General features: G+C 42.7%; 1 protein-coding gene across 8 annotated transcripts in view; it reads right to left on the bottom strand.

Moving 5' to 3' along the window:
* Positions 1-19,284, bottom strand: part of FAM110B (family with sequence similarity 110 member B) — a 115,598-nt gene that overhangs the window by 20,215 nt on the left and 76,099 nt on the right. Inside the window, exon 1 of one of the 8 annotated variants that reach the window (XM_063326907.1) lies at positions 7,687-7,709. The exons of the other annotated variants lie outside the window; for them this stretch is intronic. The gene's annotated coding sequence lies outside the window, so the exon portion shown is untranslated. Of the gene's footprint in view, positions 1-7,686; positions 7,710-19,284 lie in introns of those variants that run through there. 8 annotated transcript variants of the gene reach the window in all.

Genomic DNA, 19,284 nt, shown 5'->3' with positions numbered 1-19,284 from the left:
AGGGTACAGCGAGGTACCCTCATTGGCACGGCTGCACTGACAGCTGTACACAGTTACCACTCCATTTATTTCTCATTGCCACTCTTTCTTAGATTTTTTTTCCCCTTTAAGTAACCTAACAAGGCAGGGATAGCAGATCTGTATCACCACCACACAGAAGACTGGTCTCCACAATACTTTGATTTAGGAACAGTAAGTGGTCCCACAGTACTTCTCTTAAAAATCAGTAACAGATATGCTGATATAGTGCTAAAGGCACGGTAGCTGAGATCTACGCAAAGAACTGATCGGTCACTGGCTCTTACTGAACAGGTGCATGGGATGTAGTTGAACTCTGGCCTCAACATGAATCATTAAAGCAACTGTCCTTATCTTTCCAATTCTCTTTAAATAAATAGAGGGTGAAAAAACAAAGAAATAAAAATATATAAAAAACTAAAAATCAAACATTTCAGATCTTAAACAGCACACAGAAAGCTGATGTCAAACTTCTCAAAATCACAAAAATCCAGGAAACTGAGCCACGTACGCCAGCTAGTTTAACTCCTGAGCTTCAGCTGGAGGATTTAGCCTCCTTTGCAAGGGCAGAAAATGCATGACTCCTAGACAGGAAGCACAGAAATCAAGGTAAGAAACTGTGGACTAGAGTTGGACTGTAAAAAAATATTAATTTCTTCAATAATTTTCAAATCAACCAATTATAGGAGTGTGAACTACCACATTCTCCTCTGAACGGATGATTGTCTATAGCTTTGTTGTCTACAAAATCCTACAGCCTCATTCAAATTTATCTCCAAAAAAATGCTTTCGGAATGCCTAGGAAAAAACCACTCCACAATGGCCAGGCAGCTGGCATACCACAATTGCTCGTTACCCTAATTTCAACATCTAATTTATCATCTGCTGGTGAAATCAAGGTCAAGGAAAAGCATTAACAATTACTATAAGGAGATCTGGGAATCTTAAAATTAAATTTGTAGCTAGATAAATTCTAAACAATTCTACCATTTGCAGATATGTATTATTTTGAGCATTTGGCAAGCAAAAGGAAGGAGTGATGCTCCTTTCCAAGACTGACTGACTTGAAGACATCCACACCCAGGCTGGATGCTGGCAGGACCGAAGCTTTCCCTCCACCAGTAGTGCTAGGACATTCTAGTAACACGCCATGTTTAGAAGACTCATTAAATAACATGTATCTTTGCAATGGGGTTGAGACTTTTAGGACTCAGAGTCATTGAAATGTAAAAGCAACATAGGAAAATAAAGATTTTCTTCTCTTTCTGGCTAGCATACCTACTTTTTCTGTGGGTTAGCCTTATCTCTAAAGGTACCTGATCCTTCTGAGTTCACATACACTTCCAATCAGCAGGGCCATAAAATTCCACTTAGTCTCACCAATGGTCCCTTTAGTTGGCTGCTTGTCAGTTCAGCGTCCTTACAATAAAAAGAAAGCACTATGCTATGTCTGCCACGCAAGCAGGATCCCGGTGAGGGTTTTAAAAGGGAGAAAGAGGCCAGCTTAACATCTGGATTACTTATTTGAGACACATCTGAAGAATGAAAGAGACATCTGGCCGTGGATACTATCAGCAGAGGGACATGGCTCATAAACAATTCTCCAAGGCAATGCCAAGGACAGATTTTCTTCAGCAGCTCTTAACTGAAGAGGATGGTGAGCCCCACACCTGGGATAAGCAAACAAGGCACCACAGTGAAGATTTAGGGAGTGTACCCGATTCTTCCCATTTTTACTTGCTAAAAACCATGGAGATTTTTTCCTGAGCCAGAACTTGGCTTTTCCTTAGATAACCACAACTTGAGAATTGCCAAAATTTATCTCGGTTTAGACGCAGAGATCGGAATCTTAAAGAATAATAATCAAAACAAATAAAAGGACTGTTTCCCCTTGCTGATGAAAAATGAAGGAAAAGAAAAATGGAATAAAATTATTATAAAGGAACTTCCAGGTGTTTTCTTAGGCAACATCATGCCCACTAAAAGCATCTTACGGTTTGCAGTCTGTCTTGTTACAATAAGCTAAAATATTTATACCTAAATATACTTTCCATAGCTGTTCTGTTTTTTGCCTTCATACAGGTTTAGTGAAGTCTTGACCCTGAACATTAAAACCATAGAAATACCACAACAGGAAAAGTGAAAACCACACACACAACCTCATTTGAACTACCTGGATGACAACAAATCTTAATCAGGAGACCACACAGTAAGACATGCAGACACACAGAGAAGAACGTTGTGTGCCCAACCTGGCCAAGCTGTAAATGAATGGAAAGGGAGCTCAAAGCCGCAGCCCGAGCTTGGCTGAGGAGCACACAGTCTTTCTTTGTAAAAATATTCATCTCACTGCTTTTTTTGAAAAAGTTATCATAATAGGGGAAAACAAAAAAAACCAACCCACACCACCCCACGAGACAGTTCCAGAAACACAAAAGCTAAACGGAAATCTTTAAGAGAATGAAATTCAAGTCATCAACGACCTTTTCCTGCATGAATCACGGGGAAACTTTGCTGGCTTTGGTAGTATCGGCAAATGGTGACTTAAAAGGTTGAATGGTTTATGTGAAATACTCACATGTGGATGTGCTACTTTCTTACCTCACTGAAAAAGCATACCTGGTGTTTTCCACAATGGAATCCTCCATTTCCCCACTTGCATAGCTGTGTTGGTTTTGTTTGGTTTGAGTTTTTTGTTTATTTATTTAAAAAAAAAGTCTTGTAATAATTATGATTAACAAAAAACTGCAGGTAATCTCTCATTCTGAGAGTTAATGTTGAACAGATGTTTCAGCACATCTAATTGTACTTAGTTTTGCCTAATCTACCACAAAAGAAAACCAATTTTTGAAATGAGTGACTATAGTTGGAGCAATATAATTGGAGCACATCTGAAGCATATTACTTTTCCCAACAGTTATCGTGCGTGATATAGATATCAAAACATTTTTATAGACAGATACATTTTTCATAACTTTTACCAAAAGGTGAATTGAGGTACGAAAAATGTTAGGCCCGTATTTTTCATGGAAATGGTTAATTAAACCTAAATTCAGAGGCTTTGTGCATACTTTCAAGAGGTACTTGGCATTCGCAAGCCAAACTGTGATCATGAAGAAGTAGGTGTTTGGTGTCTCTGAAAACCGAGTGCAGCAATTTAAACTGGAGCGCACAGAGTCAAAGGCTACCTTTTGAAAAATTAGACTTCACACACCTTTGCTAGATGACGAAGGCACCATGCAAGATGTAAGGAATACAGCCCATTCCTCTCAATATCCCTGGTCCATCACCCTTGGCAGCAGATCACACACTTCTGTTACTAACACCTCTTGGTGAAAAGGAGGAGATGAAAATAGGACTCAGCTACATATGTGCTCTAGTACCAAAAGGGGATTCTTGCTCCCTCTCTACAAAAAAAAAAACACCTCTGATTTTTATGCAGTTATCTAATTAAATTTCACTATGCATATTAAGTTTTCTGATGTCTAGCTGTTTTATGTTCAGTCCAAAATCAAAAGAGCACACACTCATAAACGCCCCTTTCATTAAAAGAAGCCAAACCAAAAATTAAGACAAGGTTTGTCACATGTAAAGATATCCCCCACTCTATTTTAGTTGTTTCCTCAGTTCAACCAAGGAGAAGACATCATGCACTTAACTCCTAACTAGGTCACAAACTCTACCTTTCTAATGTTTTATTCATGTACCTTGTAAAAGGATGCACATTATGTCAAGTTCCAAAAGGAGCATCATGCTATGAGCAACAGCTCTTCTGGAATGGATCAATATTGTATTGGTATTACTCTATTTTAGGGAGGGAGAGACAGTTCCAATTTCTTCAGTCGGTGAGGAATAACAACATAGAATCAAGTTGTCAATCTCTTGACATGTTATTTGTTTTAACCTATAGTCAATAGTTCCTTGATGAGTCTGTGGATTATTCCAGAAGAATTCTCAAAAATATCTATAAGAAAATGTATTGTCCGAAGTCTAAAATTGCCATATAGAATTCATACATACGTCAGACAACATTTAACGGTCTGCACATCAAAAAAAGTCGAAACCTACCACTTCATAGTACATCCTTGGAAAACCATAATGCTTTTAGAATGTACATGCAGAATAACCGTGTGTGAATTTTCAGCTAGGAGATAACGGGTATCTTAAAAAATTAAATGAGAATTCATCAGGTGCCGTAGCTCTCAGCTCATTAACCTGGAGGTGCACAATATGCCTGATCCTGTTTCTTAGGATCTTTACAAACTGATACCTCTTTTCAGGCCAGTACTCATAACACATGATTCACTGAGATTTAGAAATTCTATCTTGAAATTTTCTTTCTTTTTTTTTCCTCCCCAGCTAGAAAATGTTGGTTATCTATACCACGCTCAGCACTGCTGAGAAAAAGAAGGGCCTTTGCAGAGGTTAAAAGCAGACTCTGGGCACTGAGCCAGCCTCCAACTGTGCTTTGCCATGCTAAACTGTGTGTGGATTTGCCACGATAGTATACAGTATCTGTAAAAAGGCTCTTGAAATACCAGAGGCAACCTAATCTAAAAAAAATAAATAAATACGGAAGCAGCAGAAAACATTTTTAAGTACCATTTTTCCACTTCAGTCACTGAGAGAATATGATTTACACCTGGATCCTGGATCTGGAGTAGCATCCACCTTTTTGGATTGGATGTTTGCATCTGACTGTGGAATATTTAGTTTTATGCTAGCCAACATGTTTTAAGTTCTTAAAGAAAAAAAGTCAGGATCAATACTTGCTGGATGGGAACAGTTGTAAGAATGAACACATCGAGAGATAAAAATAACTGAGCTAAGAAATATCCATTGTTTTTTTCTTTTCTGTTACCATGCCATAGAATTTGGTGTGACATCACAGTATATGCAGCCATCTGAAAATGTTACTTTGTTGGAGATGTTGCACAGAAAGGTAGAAAAAAGGGACAGTTTAAGACCAGTTGATATGAAAATGGGAACCAGGCTCTGGAATATATCTGGGATGCAGCACAGGAAAAAAGAGAGCTCGTCCTGTAGACATGCTGCCTGCCCGGTGCCAGACCCATGTTGACCCACCAGAGTGAGCTGTGGGGCTGGACCACAGGAGGAGAGGGGGAGAGCACTGTGTTTGCTCAGCCCTGAAAAGAGAGGGCTGCAGGGGATCTACCCACTGTCTGCACCTGCATGATGAGAGGGGACACAGACTGTCCTCAAAGGTGCACAGGGAGGGGAGGCATCAGACAGAGCTGCCACATGGGAAATTCTGGCTGTGTGCAGGGAGAAAATTATTTTTGTCACCATGGAGCCCAGAAGATCTGACGGACCTGCGTCCTTGGAGATACTCAAAACTGTCCTGTGCCTAGGCTCTGAGGAACCTGATCCAATGGGACCTGATTTGGGCAGCAGGATGGACCAGGTGACCTTCGGAGGCCCCCTCCAACCTACACGATTCTCTGATCTCATCTTGTTACCTCTGTTTCAGTGGTACCAAAAATTGGTGTCTCTTTGCCTCACCCTGTCCTCAGCAGCAAGTGACCCAAACACGGGCGAGACAGTAATAAATATTGCAATTCCCACGTTAAAATCCATCACCATAGATATCCATTTCATCCTATCACTCCTTTTTTTTCCATTCTTGAAAGACTAAGGTATTTGCTGCTCAGTATGCGCTGGGCATTTCCTCTGCTCTTCTGCTTTTTGCACCTCTCAGTGATTTAGCTGTCAACAGCACATAAAACAGGATGACTTGAGGAAATCAAGAAAACCTGAGGATGCAGAACAAGGACTACTGAGGGAAAAAACAGGTATGATCTCTCCTTTTTTAGCAGCGGGCACCTGTAACATATTCAGCAAGGCAGTTAGTTAACAGGCAGGGCTGTGCAGGAGTTCTTTGTGTACAGCATTTAGGAATCAGTTCAGCGAAGGGCTGAGAAGGACAAGAAGCTGCTGATGCCAGTGTATAACTGTCAGCAGAGGCTGAACGGGGCTGATGGGCTGTGCCATTCTGTGCAAGCCTGTAGCATTGAATATGCTACAGACGCCCCAAATACACAGTTCTGGTGATACAGATACGCAGGCACATGCAGTGACACACACGATATGCTGGGACAGAACTAAGCGGCGGGTATAACAAACACTGCTACTTAGAAACTCTAATCAAAGGAGATTTTCTGACGCCACAAAGCATGTACCAGGCAGAAAAATCACCAAGGGTCCCACATAAAGTTCTGTCGTACATATCACATTGACTGAACTAGCCAGTTTGATAATAGTGATGTGATCTGCTCCTTGCAGCTCATGGAAGATCACGTTTAGGCAGAACCATGCAATGATTTTATCAAAAGAAAATAGAAGATCTTGAGTTAGGCTAACTGTTTGACTCTCCGCAATGTTTCCGCCAACAGTACAGGTAAGAATATACAAATATTTGTAGTGATACAACTCAGAAGCAGTATTCCTAGCAGACATTAAGCAACAGAGATCACCAAACTAATTTTTTTTGCTTAGTGGAAATAAATAACAGCATTATTAGAAACTGACAGAGAACAAACAACTAAAGCAACTCAGCAAACCCCCACAGAAACTGGCTAATTAAATAAACTCCCATTTTTCACAGCAAGGATGCCTGGAATCTCAAGACTGTAAAACACGCGACTCTCTTCCCCCATTTCATTTTCCTTAAATCAGCTCTTTTTTCTTCAGTATCCCAATCAAACACAAACTACATTTTAAAAACATCCATCTTAAGAGATGGGCACAACTCCATCATGAAGCTACTGAAATCAAAGCGCAACCCTCTGGTACTTTTGTCACATAGCTCCTGGGAAAAACTGCTGGGAGAAGGGAGTCATTAGAGAAGCAAGTCCTGCTCGGTGGCTGAGCATCTTAGAGATGTTCCGTGCAAGATCTCAGGGTCTGGATTCACAGCTATCTTATCTGCTAGTTACTAATCCATATGAAGCAAACTTTGCAAGGGTAATATCAATATGCTCATCGATGAACCTCCAAATGGCTTTATGCTGCAGATGATGTCCACACTGCATGTAAGCCATGGTACTACAAATGTGATTTACGGTTGGTGAGGTTTCCAACCAGTGTCCCTGTACTGTCAGCAATCTCTTCTTCACTTTATTTTCTCATCATGTTGTCTATGCTATGCAATATGATTATTAGAACAGTATACCAGGAACCCACTGAAAAGGAGTACATATTAAAAGTAAAACATTTCCACCCTCATATTTCCTACAAAAGAATAAATGTATACGGCTCCTGCCACTGCATCTTTGTTTTCAGGTTCCAAGCATTGTTACCAGCTCTTTTGATAAGGAAGTTACTATTATCTTTACACAATAAGAGGTGATGCTAGGGATTAATAACATATATGTAACGTTTATTAATTTTGTACTGACAGTTTATTTGCATTTATAAGCTATACCTCAGGTACGATGACAACATAGCTGTCCTCCACTAGTCACACGCAGATTGCTTTCATCCTACAATCCCTCCACCAAAGCTCCTGGTAAAGAAAAGCACGACTAATGTAAAATACTTCACTTCTGAATTGCCGTGTTGTAAGTTATGGGACTGCTATAGCACCCACAGCGTATTAACTGCAAAGCACTAAACCTATACTGAGATGTCCTTCAGAAAACTGCCTACCTGGTGGGGCGAAGCACCACAGCAGCAATAGGTAAGGGGTGGCCAGAAGTGGACCGGTTTCAGCTGTCCAGGATGCTGGTGGATGGCTCACCTGTTAGATGAAAGCAGCTTAGGGTAGGATCGCCCTTGTGTTATGACAGCTCTCGAGGCAGCCGAATGATGGAGAACTTGCTTTGCAAAGGGTGCTCACTGCTGTGAGAAACCCTGGAGCAGCTCCCGGAGACCAGGAGCGGAGAGGGGCAGGGCAGCCCAGCTCAGCCGCAGCGGAGGACGCTGCCTGCGCTGCAGGTCACCTCCTGTTCCCCCCATCTGACAATGGCAAATCTCTTAGTCACTTGGCAGTTCTGGGAACGGAATACTGTCTTGTGAAACTCCAATATGGTTTTAATGCTACCATTATTAGCATTGTCTTCAGACAATAAAACGTTCTGTCGCAGTGGCTGTGGGATGACAGCAGTGAATACACACTGAGTCACCCCACATTAATTTAAACAGCACAACTGTGTGAACACATGTCCTTTAGTTAAATCCACACACACACACTCAAACGTAAAAATAAGCAGATCTCCAAGGAAGAACTCACTTTCTACACAATGCAAAAGCAACCCTTGCCGCTGTGCTTCTACAACCTCAACAAACATGTGGCAAAGGGCTTAGTATGACTACTCCTATTTTCTGACCTAGTAGTTGAAAAGTACACAAAGCCATACCCAAAAGGTTATGTCATTAAAACTGCATGTGCCTAAACCCATCTTTATCTGGTGACCTCCACAACCCAAGCAGAGACGGTACCTACAACCAGGCACACAGTAGAAGTTTCGGGTTCTCTCAAGAAGAAAAATCACTCGGGTGTTTTCTCACTACACGTAATAACATACCCCCCAGTTATGTTTAATCCCATTCAGAGCAGAGGATTTCAAGTCGGAGCATGGGGAGGGTCAACTGCCCAGTCATCCTTACCACAGGACTTGCTGTGCTGCCAATTCACCAGGCGCTGCTGATACCAATGAACATCAAAACCGAAGCAAACAACTGCTCTGTGTCCAAACTGGCCCGTGTTTCCGCCCCTTAACTAAACCATCACCAGGAATAGAAACTGGGTAAAGCACAGCTTCTGTATTTTGAAACGAAACTACAGAAGGCAGAGAGGGTTAAAACACACACGTTTTTTCATGTTGTGCCTGTGAAATCACCCTCCGCAGTCTTCCTCACACCAAAGCTGCACAGCTGCCTGAAGGCGCATCATTTTACACTTCCTAAAACAAAACCTCCTACGTCTTATGCTTCTAACATGCAACCACATAGGCTCCAACCAGGTATCAGCATTATGAAAGGATTTTGCTGTCGTGCACGCTCCCAACATTGGGCACTTGAACAACTGTCCTGCCTGATAGAGCATGACTTCAGTACAACGTGGATTCAAAGCACGTAAATTGAGGCCAATAGAGTATTAATACCACCAAACTTAAGATACTTTAATTCCTGTCCTCTAGAAGGAGCCCTGGTGTGCCTACCTTGAGTTACTGTCCTTGCCTTGCTGCTTGGGGGAACTCCTCTTCCTTTGCAGTAATTCCTCACGGACAAGAGCTAGGGAAACAAGTCCCCGGCTGCCTGGCAGTTTTAAACTCAATCAGACAACCTGAGTAAACAATAGAGCTTGCAAAAGTGTTCAAGTGTAGATCTGGCTATAGTAAAAATAATACTAACAAAAAGCCTTGATTTTTCCCACAGAAGATAACTGAAAGGGACTAAATTTCACAGGCAAATCCCTCCCTCCCTTGAAACAATAGTGTCTAATGGAAAGAAAAGGGATTTTTCTTGCCTAACTGTGAGGAAAGCTGTGGACCATAGCTTCTTATATATCCAGAACGTTGGCAATACCTAAGAATCTTAAAAAAAGTAGTTCCCCCTATGAATCTTTACACAAGTTTCTGCAATTACTTACACAGAACAATGTTAGACAAACAGCCAGCACATCTTAAGCCACACTGAAGGCTGTGTGGGAGCCCGGCAGGAGAAGCTGGCAGTTGTCCACCTCGTCAGGGACCAAGGTGACAGGACACGCTATCTGTAGGAGCAGTTTTTACCCTACACTAATTTCCCCTTCTTCTCCTAGCAGGTCTCTTGTGCACCTGCGCAACCCAAGCCTGGTTATCTCTGCCGGCCCAAATAAGCACAGCGCAGTGCGCATCCCTCCCAGCAGCTGAATAACACACAAACTCAAAATAACAGCGTGCCGTTGACCAAAATACGTTGCGTGCCGCTGGTTTCGTGACTGCTGGGGCTCCCTCAGGTCTGCACGGTGTGGGATATGTGGGGGCAAGAGGCAACAGCTCCCCCAATTCTCCCTTCTTCCCCCAACAGCAACCATATGCCAGGCAATGTGTGCATGGAAATGGCCAGGGACAGCAATGGCGGAGATGCTGAGGAAAACCTGACCTGGTAAAGAAGGATGGCGTGCTACCATCACCAGCCCCTAGCCCTCTGAAAGCTTATTGTGCCTTGCTAAGGAAATTAATGTGACATCAAGCCAACAGAAACAGGGGAAGGACTACAGCAAGGAGAAATTTGTAGGTCTTTGCCCCAGGGTCCCTCCCACCCATATATTCATTGCCCTTAACCTTATTTCCTCCCCCCAGAGGAGGGCACTGAAAGCCCTGCTGGCAGGCCACAGGTGGGCTGGCTGTCACCCTTGCATGGGGCATCCCGGGGCTGGCTGTCACCCTTGCACCAGGCATCTCGCTCTTCTCAGATTAGGCAATCGAGCCAGAAATGGCTACTCCAGCAGTGAACAAAACTAGTGTAAATTACAAAGGGCGGCAGGACCGAGGGTAATTGTAATACAGTACTCCTGAGCCAAGCTTTTAACTGGTTTTGCATCACCACCACAAAGCGAAGGGAACAAAGCTCCCGAGCAGGGTGTTAGAGCACAGCCTTGCATCAACATCACTGAAACGGCAAAGGGCAGCCTGCTGACTAATGGCCACTCGTAGTGTTAACTCACTCCTGCTTACGTGCCATCAAGATATATATTTTTAATCACACTTCCTAACCATTTGCATTTTCATTTTACGTCGCCAAGCAGGTGAATCCTTCTAACAGTACTATGCAAAAACTATGTAAAAACTCGAAATTTCAGGTCAGACCACTTCCTCTCCTGCTTAACCCGACTTCTCAAACAAGGAGAGACCTGCAGCGCAGAGGGGCAGTGTTCCAGAAAAGCTCACTTTCAGGGACTTACAGCTTATCCTTCTTAGCTCATGAGGTGGCTTGTGCTCTAAGCATGTGAAAAAATTAGTAGTTATTATTACAATTAGTTACTATTATTACAATTTGTATCATGCTAAATATTTATGCCCTTTTCTCCTATGCCAAAAGCTCGTGCTGCTACTTTACTGTGCGGACACGAGCCTTGTATTTCTGGGTTGTCTCTTTTTTTTTTTCTTCTTCTTCTTTTCTTTTTCTCCCCCTCTTCCCTCAGACATAAAGGTAAGCTTTAATATTTATCCCAAAATCCAAGAACCATGAAATTTTGGTGGAAATAGGTATCGTAAGATGACAAAATGCCCTGAGCGTTAAAATATATTAAAAATACCAATGTTTCTTATTTCACACATTCAATCCTAGAGTGATTTTTAGTAGCCTACAAAACATTAAAGCCTTGTAAAGTCAGATTTACAACAGAACTTGGAACAGCCCCATCTATAGCCTATGAAGTGCTGTTATAATGCAAACTTTAAAAGTGTCAAACTTCAGTGAATTATGAAACATAGCGCTTCCCCTCTTTTTTAGCTGTAATCTTGGATGGAAAGTGGTTATTTCAAAAACTGCCTGCCCTTGTGCTGTAAAATTTTATTATTTTATTTATTTATCTTACAGCTGTTATGAAATTAAAAGTGACAAACTGTGCACTAAATCACCGATTTTACTTTTTTTAAAAGTCTGAATATCATTATGAGTTCTGGATTGAAGTCTGTGGATAAAAGCAAAAGGAACAAAATCAAACAGGAATGTGTAGGTACATCCAAAAATCAGGTTTATAAGTTTCATAAAAGATATGGGAAGCAAAAGACAGAACAATAAAAATCTGACAATAACACAAATTCGGGCAGTAGGGACAAGAAACTTAAATTGAACAACTGTTTACTGGTTTTTATTCCTTCTTCCTAGTTTCCAAAAACACATAGCATCCTGGTTTTTGGGAAACGGCCTTTGGGTAAATCTGTTCATTTTCTTCACAGTGGATCAAAATAAAATTTTAAAAGTATCAATTTATGCCTACTTTCCACAGCGCAGAAAGATGAAGAGCTACTGGTATTTCTGAAGAAATTCATATCAGTAAATGTGCAAGACCTAAATACATATGCGCATTTCTCTTTAAGTATACAGTAGCACAATAACTTGGGGGAAACCCCACCAAACTGCTAAATAAATCTATATGTACTACATTTTCACAGTGAAGGGCCAAATTACATCAATGTAGCAGACGTCACCTTTTTTATGTGATGCCATGCGTCCACTGGGGCATAAATATATACTAGTGAAAATTTCTCTAGAAATTCTTGGTTTTTTTACAGTATCTTACTAATCCTTATAAAATAGCGTTTTTGCACTTGAATTCATTTATCTTCTTTCATTCATCATCAGTAGCTATTGTAGAAAATGAATAATTGAGATGCCAAATGTTGCCATTTATTTCAGTTTTGTGTGAGAAAAATAACTTAGAACTTGAAAAGTGTCATTGGAAATACAAACTTTTTTTTTTTACATTGCATGTATATATAATAATGCATTTATAGTATTTTTTTATATATTTTACCCTGAACTCCAGAAAAATCACTGCTTTTCTCCCCAGCACACTTTTCAATTCCTGCAAAGGAGGATGAGGATCCTATGTAAAATGTCATTGTTTACAATGTAAAACATTTTATAAAGAGTAAACAGAATTTACCTCCCAAACCAGGACAGCAGGGGAAGGTAAGAATAAGTGAGAAATATCAGAAATACTACCAGAGATAGAAAGTGAAGCCATTCATTAAAGAAGTTATTTAGCTCCTAGATTAAGATACCAAAGAATACAATTAACAGAGGATCCGCATCCCCGCAGATTACTAGGATTTGGAGACAGCAGAACAAAACATTTATAGACCGATTAAAACTATACGATATCCAACGTGACCATCAAATTTTGTGAAACTTCAATTTTTTCTCTGTGATGCAACTCAGATCATCTTTCCCCTCCCAAAACCTTCTCGTGCAAGGCCTTTTCTGGATCTGCTCCAGGGGAAGGCAGAAGCACAGATGAGCTAAAACAAGTAACCCAACTTACTAAACCCACTGCAAGGCTGGGTGCATATGGAAACGAAATCTCCATTCCCAAGCAGATAGACTAGATATGTCAGTACGTTTTTGCCATCTCTGATATAAAAATAGGCGTCAGCAAAACCCAGTATAAATTCTTGCAAGCCCCTGCAGGAATGCTGCTGTTTTCCTCTGGACTGTTCAACCAGCACAACCACCCAGAAGCTTCTCATAATCAAGGAAAAGTGGGGGGGAAAGGCAGAGGGGGAACCCACTCCAAAACCTCACTTCTGCTGTGTTCAAAACCCCCACCAAACTATTTTTCTTATTGGTTAGACGGACCTTGCAAAAAATATTCCTGGGTCATCGTCGCTGACCCAGGGTTTGTCCCTTGTCCAAGAAGGAATGACAGGATTCCTTCCCTGAGGTACTGGTGCCGTCACTCGGGTTCAAGACAGAAGCAGTCAGGAGCATTTGGTGGCCTGGAAAAAAACCAAAACATATCTGCTTCTAACAGCAAAAGCAAAACGAGGCGTGCTTCTACAAGCTGCATCTTACTATTCCTCAGGAAAACCTCCCTGGCTTTTTCTGCTCTGTATTTTTCTGTGAGCAGGCATCACGATCGGCATGTGCGGGGGCTGTTGCCAAGTGCTCCGAAAACTTGCACTCCTACACCTCGTACGTGTGTGCCCGCGCTCATGCACGCAGAGAAAACAGCAGCAAACTGTGGTGGCTGTGACCCGGAGGAAGCACCGAGCACCGTCTGCCACCCGCTGAATCCATGTCTGCGGGCTGCAAAGATGCTCTCCGGCATCGGTGTGGGCAACAGCAAAACACACAATAACAAAGGAGCTCTCAAAAAAAGAAAGGGAAAAAAATAATCATTAGAAATGTTTTGCCTTCAGGCAGCTCTTGGGTTTCTCCCCCCACCCAAAAAATCTAGTGTGTTGCTTCTGTAAGCCGTTATTGTTGTTCATATACATAAATACAGTGATTTCATGCCTGTTCTAGAAAGGGAACAAATTGAGCTGCGGAAACACACCCCAGTGTATGACCGGAATACAAGCTCTCATGCTTCATTCAAGCTTCTCAAGCACAACTTCTCTTTTTCTGCGTTTCTTTCTCTTGCTTTCTCTATTTCCCTCTATTTTCTTCCCGATTTCCGATCTCCAAATTTTAGCAGATTAAACTGGCAGAGGATCTTGCTCCTCAATAAAAGCACTTCTCAGTCTGCAGCTGCAGCAGCCAGACGTGCTGCGGCCCCAGGATGCTGGATCAGCCCCGGCGTACGGAGCATTTCAAATTTAGGTCACCCGTGCCTCTACGATCACAGGGAGCAGCAACGGCATGTTTTTTTCCACAGTTGGCTGTTTTCCCGCTGACCTGCACCTCGAACGAGACAACCGTCCCAACGCAATTTAAAGAACCAAGTCAGCACTGGAGATATTTAATGCTGAAGATGTCAAGAAAGGGCCAACGCGATTGGGAAGGGGAATTAACTTTCCCAAAGTTTGCTGCTGGAGGCCGAAGGGGCAAACACTGACACTGCAGGAAGGCGTTTGACTGGATGTGCTGCCTGCACGACTGGGACATGAAGAGGGGGGGCTGATGCCAGGCACAAATTGTCACCATGTGAGGAAAAGTGGAGCTGAGCCAGCAGCAGACGCGATAAGAGTTATCTCTGCTGGAGGCTGCTCGCTGCCACGCCGGCACCTCGGCTCAGCGATGACAAATGCCGGGGGGGGCCGGCGCCGAGGCTGGACCTCGCTCATGATAAATATGGCACTTCGGGCGCTGAGGCTGTCAAACCGGCAGCACATCCACCTTTCTGACCCAACCCATCCCTATTTGAGAGAGTAAAACTCCTTGAGGAAGCATCTGATTGCTGCACGAAGGCGAGAAAAGTAGACAGGTCCTGAGCTAGTGAAAGGTGAAGGGGGAAAACCCCCGACCCACTTCCCTTGGGGCTCTGCTCTTCCCCAGAGGGCTGGAGGGGGAGATCCTCAGCACCCAGCCTCCCGCAGCACCTGAAGCCATCCCAGATCAACGCAAGCTCTGGTGGCTCCTCTGCGCCCACACCTGCTCAAACTGCTGTCTAGTTGTTGGACTCAACAGTTATTCTTTTCCTCCTGTAGTTCTTTAAAAAAATAAAAATAATAAATAGGATTATACACTCGATACAACACAGCAACTAGCATGTTTTTACAGAAGAACAGTTCTGAGGCTATTGAGGTGTTCAGCTACACATGAATCCATAGGGGAAAAGCTTAATGGATAGCGATACCGGGTATTTTAGCTCGCCCCGTAACTTTTATTTTACTGTTTCAAAGTTGTGTTGCTCCCCCGTGTCCGTCCCCGAGCACGGCAGTGCGGGCAATCCAAGGGAAGATTTTTGCGAGGATTTTTGCCCGCTGGCTGTAGGCTTAGCCAAAGATTAACAGAGAGATCATCGGAGAAGCTACGCCTACTGAATATTCACCCGCAACTAAAGCAGCTGAGCTTGTCATTGGGCATTGCAAATGAGTCACGAAGGAGAAAAACAATTTGGATGGGCCAAAGTATGAGAAGAAACTTTATTTTTTGGATAAATTCACAGATTACTAGATGTTTTGCCTAGGGGATGATTTTCAGTTTTAGAAAAGATAGTAAGGAGATGTATCAGAAAAGATCCAACTTCGGGGGGGAAAAAGCTTACTTTACGTAATGGAGGTAGGTTACGTGATAGAGCTGAGAATGAAATCATAAATGGAAGAAAACCCAGTATCATCTCTATATCGTGACAACCAGACCTGTCACAATAAGTAGAGTTCATATTGTCTAATTTAGTTAATAGGTTTTTAGAGAAACAGCAAAGTTCATTCATGGGATACATTTTTTTTCTCTGATGAGAGATTTGCAGGAGAATCAGTGAGACAGGCAGTCTTATAACTTTTACACATATAAAAGGCTAATAAGCAATTAGGAATTACAGATATTAGGAAAAAGAGCTGAGTCCTTCTCCAGTCCATTACCCTGCCAACTGAAGATAATATTCTCCACCATCTCTTAGCTAATGAATTGCTAGATCTAGTACTAGAGACCAGAAGTGCTAGAGAGCCTCCTCCCAATTTTTATAGGAGATCAGTCCAGTCCCTGGGATTATGCATCTACGAAATGAATATTAAAGAAATTTTTAAAATATTTTTCTCTGTTAATCCTGATTCTTGCTACAATCACCTGTGTTGAAAGTTTCTTTTGTACTTCCGTTTTATTTCTTGTATTTGTGCTTTTCTTTCCTGATGGCCTTCCAATATCATCGATCTCCTCCAAGGGATAAAGCACCTGCAACTGATTGCCCATTTGAGGTGTCCAGGCAGGAAAAACACAGAGCTTGCTGCAATGCCAACCAACATCAATAGGGATCATCCACCAACTCCAGTGGAGGCAGGATCAGACTTTCAGAACCGCTGCTCCCCCCTGCAGTATGCTCAGTTGGGCACCTTTATATGGCCAACAGCTGCAATATCCCCTCCATTACATTTCAGACCCTTGCTGGTATTATTCCCCAGTTTTTTTCCAGCATTACCCTTTTTGAAGTCTCTCCATTACTTGCAGTAGTTTTATTTGGGATTATCTTTTGTAAAGTTAATTACAGTTTTGCATTTTATGTTCCTGACCTCTTTAGTTTCTTTTGAACTTTAAATATTTGTCCAGACTTGTATTTCCAGCTCTTCCTAATGCGAATGTGGTTCATACAGCATCTGAATTCCCTCCATATCATCAGTTTAGTGTAGAAAGGACAAAACTAAAGTCTTTTGGAGATGCAAAGGACAAAGCTTCTGAAGGAAGATGCAACAGTTAAATCCTGTTTTATCATACTACCCATCAGATTACTTTTGCTGAAGCCATTTTGACTTAAAGTTCTAAAATACTAGCACAAATAAAATATAATCTATTTTGAAGAAAAAAAAAGCCTCAACAACCCAGAATTAAAGTTATATAAGCTTAGACTGACTTCTTTAATAAAGCAATGGGAAGCCACAAACTGAGGAGAAACAATGAGAGAAAACATCAGTAACAGACCCACAGATGAGAGATTATATTGCCATATTTGAGAAAAATAGATGCTTCAAGAGATGTCAGCCTACTGGGAATGCTAAACAACATTGCTGCCTAAAACGTAAGCAACAGTAGAAAGTAATTCTTTATAGAGTTACAGTTAGTTTATCTTTAGCACCTGAGGAGTTTGGTGGGTTTTTTTGATTTGCTAGTCCAAGCACAACAGGGTCTCTGCATGCAATATGCAAGAACATGGGGAAGAAAGAGAAACAATTTACACCGAAGACTTGAGTTTGGATATAAAAGGCACTTTCCAATAATTTTTCCGCAGTAAACTATAATAGCAGACAAAGGTGATGCAGACACCATATGGTATGTTAATCCCAGTCCTGACAACAGCTCTGTTCTCCATCTATTCCTTCGCTAGACTGCGAGAAAACACACAACTGGTGTCACTGACACCCACGGCAAAACCCAGCCTCATCAGGCATAGCAAATATTAACGCATAGCTAAATAAAAGCTGGGGTCACTGGGAATAAAAGTTGTGAACGAGCAGCCCTGCAAGCAGTGCCACGGAGGAGCATCGCTGGGTGGATAAGGTACCACAATAACTTCTTAGTAGGTGTTCAGAGAAGCCAGGACAAACCAGACACAAATACACCCTAGAGCAAGGAGGATGCATTGCTGCCTTTGCAGAAAAACACACAACAAAAAACATTATCCAAATAACATGCTTGGAAAAGGAGCCTGGGTCATTCTTCTATAAACCCAACCAGTCTGTACTGCTACTAGCGCATAAAACCAAACCTTAAGTGCCAAACAGGACTTGGTTCTTACTTAAGGACTTAAGTGCCGAATGTGGGAAGGGACAGTCGCAACACCTCCATGGTGACGCACCCAAACTCTCCTTCCAGGTGAAGGGACGGGGAGAGGACAGGGCCGAGCTGCCCATATTGGCTGCTCACAAACCGGCCCCCGAGCAGCCAGCGGTGGGAGGCTGTGGATTTGGGGTGTGGAAAGACACAAACCAGACTCTGCTTTCTCATTCTGCCCTGCAGCACGGCAGCAGATGGCTGCTTCTGTCGGAGGCAGGCCTCGGCTTTTCCTTTAGGCGTTAGTGTCCACAACCGGCAGGCAGGCAGGCCAATACTACACTTAAAGAAAGAAAAAAAAAAAAAACCAAACACAAAACCAGGAAAAAATATCCCCCCAAACCTCTGAAAGCAATTAGAGTAGGGTACCTGCTCCCAGCATCACCAAAATGCTATTTCAAGCTCAGAAAACCTTGAGATACAGGTCCTCTAGCAACCACAGATGAGAAAAGCCTCTTAGACCTCTGAAAAAATACAATTAGTAGCAAAGGGAGGTGGAACTGGGAAAAATAAACTGAGTGAATTGGTAGGACACAAATTCTTCAACTAAAATATATTCTGACAACAGCAGTTTAAGCAGGTAAAACCAGACAGACAGTAATTACTTTTTTTTTTTAATATTTTTTTATCTCTAGATAATGCCAAAATGCCATTGCTGCTGTTGCTGAGTTATAAGGAGTGAAGCATGCAGAAATACGAAATTGTTCCTGCTAGGTAATGTAATTCAAACTTTAACTACTTATTTACTTTTGCAGGGGGAAGGGAGCAGTGGGCGGCTGAAACACAGCTGGGATGGTTCAGCAGCACGTGTCACCGATGCTCCCCCGTGCCATGGCATCCAGCTGGGATGGCACGCTGGGATGGAAGGGGGAGCACAGCCGAGCTGGAAAACACCACAGCTGCTACCCCAGCGGCTCAGGCTTTCCCTCACCACCGGGCATGGAAACTCAGCCAAATGTGGTTGTGTTTCACCCCTACTGTTCCTCTCCCCTGCCTTCCCACTGTAAAGGGGAGATGAGGCTGGGCTCCTACCCGCTCCATCCCCACCCCCACCAGTGCTCCCCGCTGAACCACCTCCAGCACCAAAGGGCCTCTGGAAGGGGCCCATGAGCACGCACCAGAACGTAACTCCAAGATCTGGTCTGGAGCCCATCCCAGCCTGAGTCCGGCTTCCTTAGGTATCATCCCAGCACTGATTGTTACCTCTCTGACCTAAAATTAGGCCATTTTGGTCCAGCAGCACGTCACCATGAGAACAGACACCAAGCGGCTGGGCAGGGTCAGGCTGTGAGAGGCAAGACACTGTGAGGAGGACAGAGGCACCCTCTGCACTTCGATAAGGCTGTGGGGAGCCATACGCCAGCAGGGACGTAGCCTTGCCCACCT

Source organism: Chroicocephalus ridibundus, chromosome 2 (assembly GCF_963924245.1).
Source record: "Chroicocephalus ridibundus chromosome 2, bChrRid1.1, whole genome shotgun sequence".
Classification (NCBI taxonomy): Eukaryota; Metazoa; Chordata; class Aves; order Charadriiformes; family Laridae; genus Chroicocephalus; species Chroicocephalus ridibundus.
This window is presented reverse-complemented; position numbering and strand designations above follow the sequence as displayed.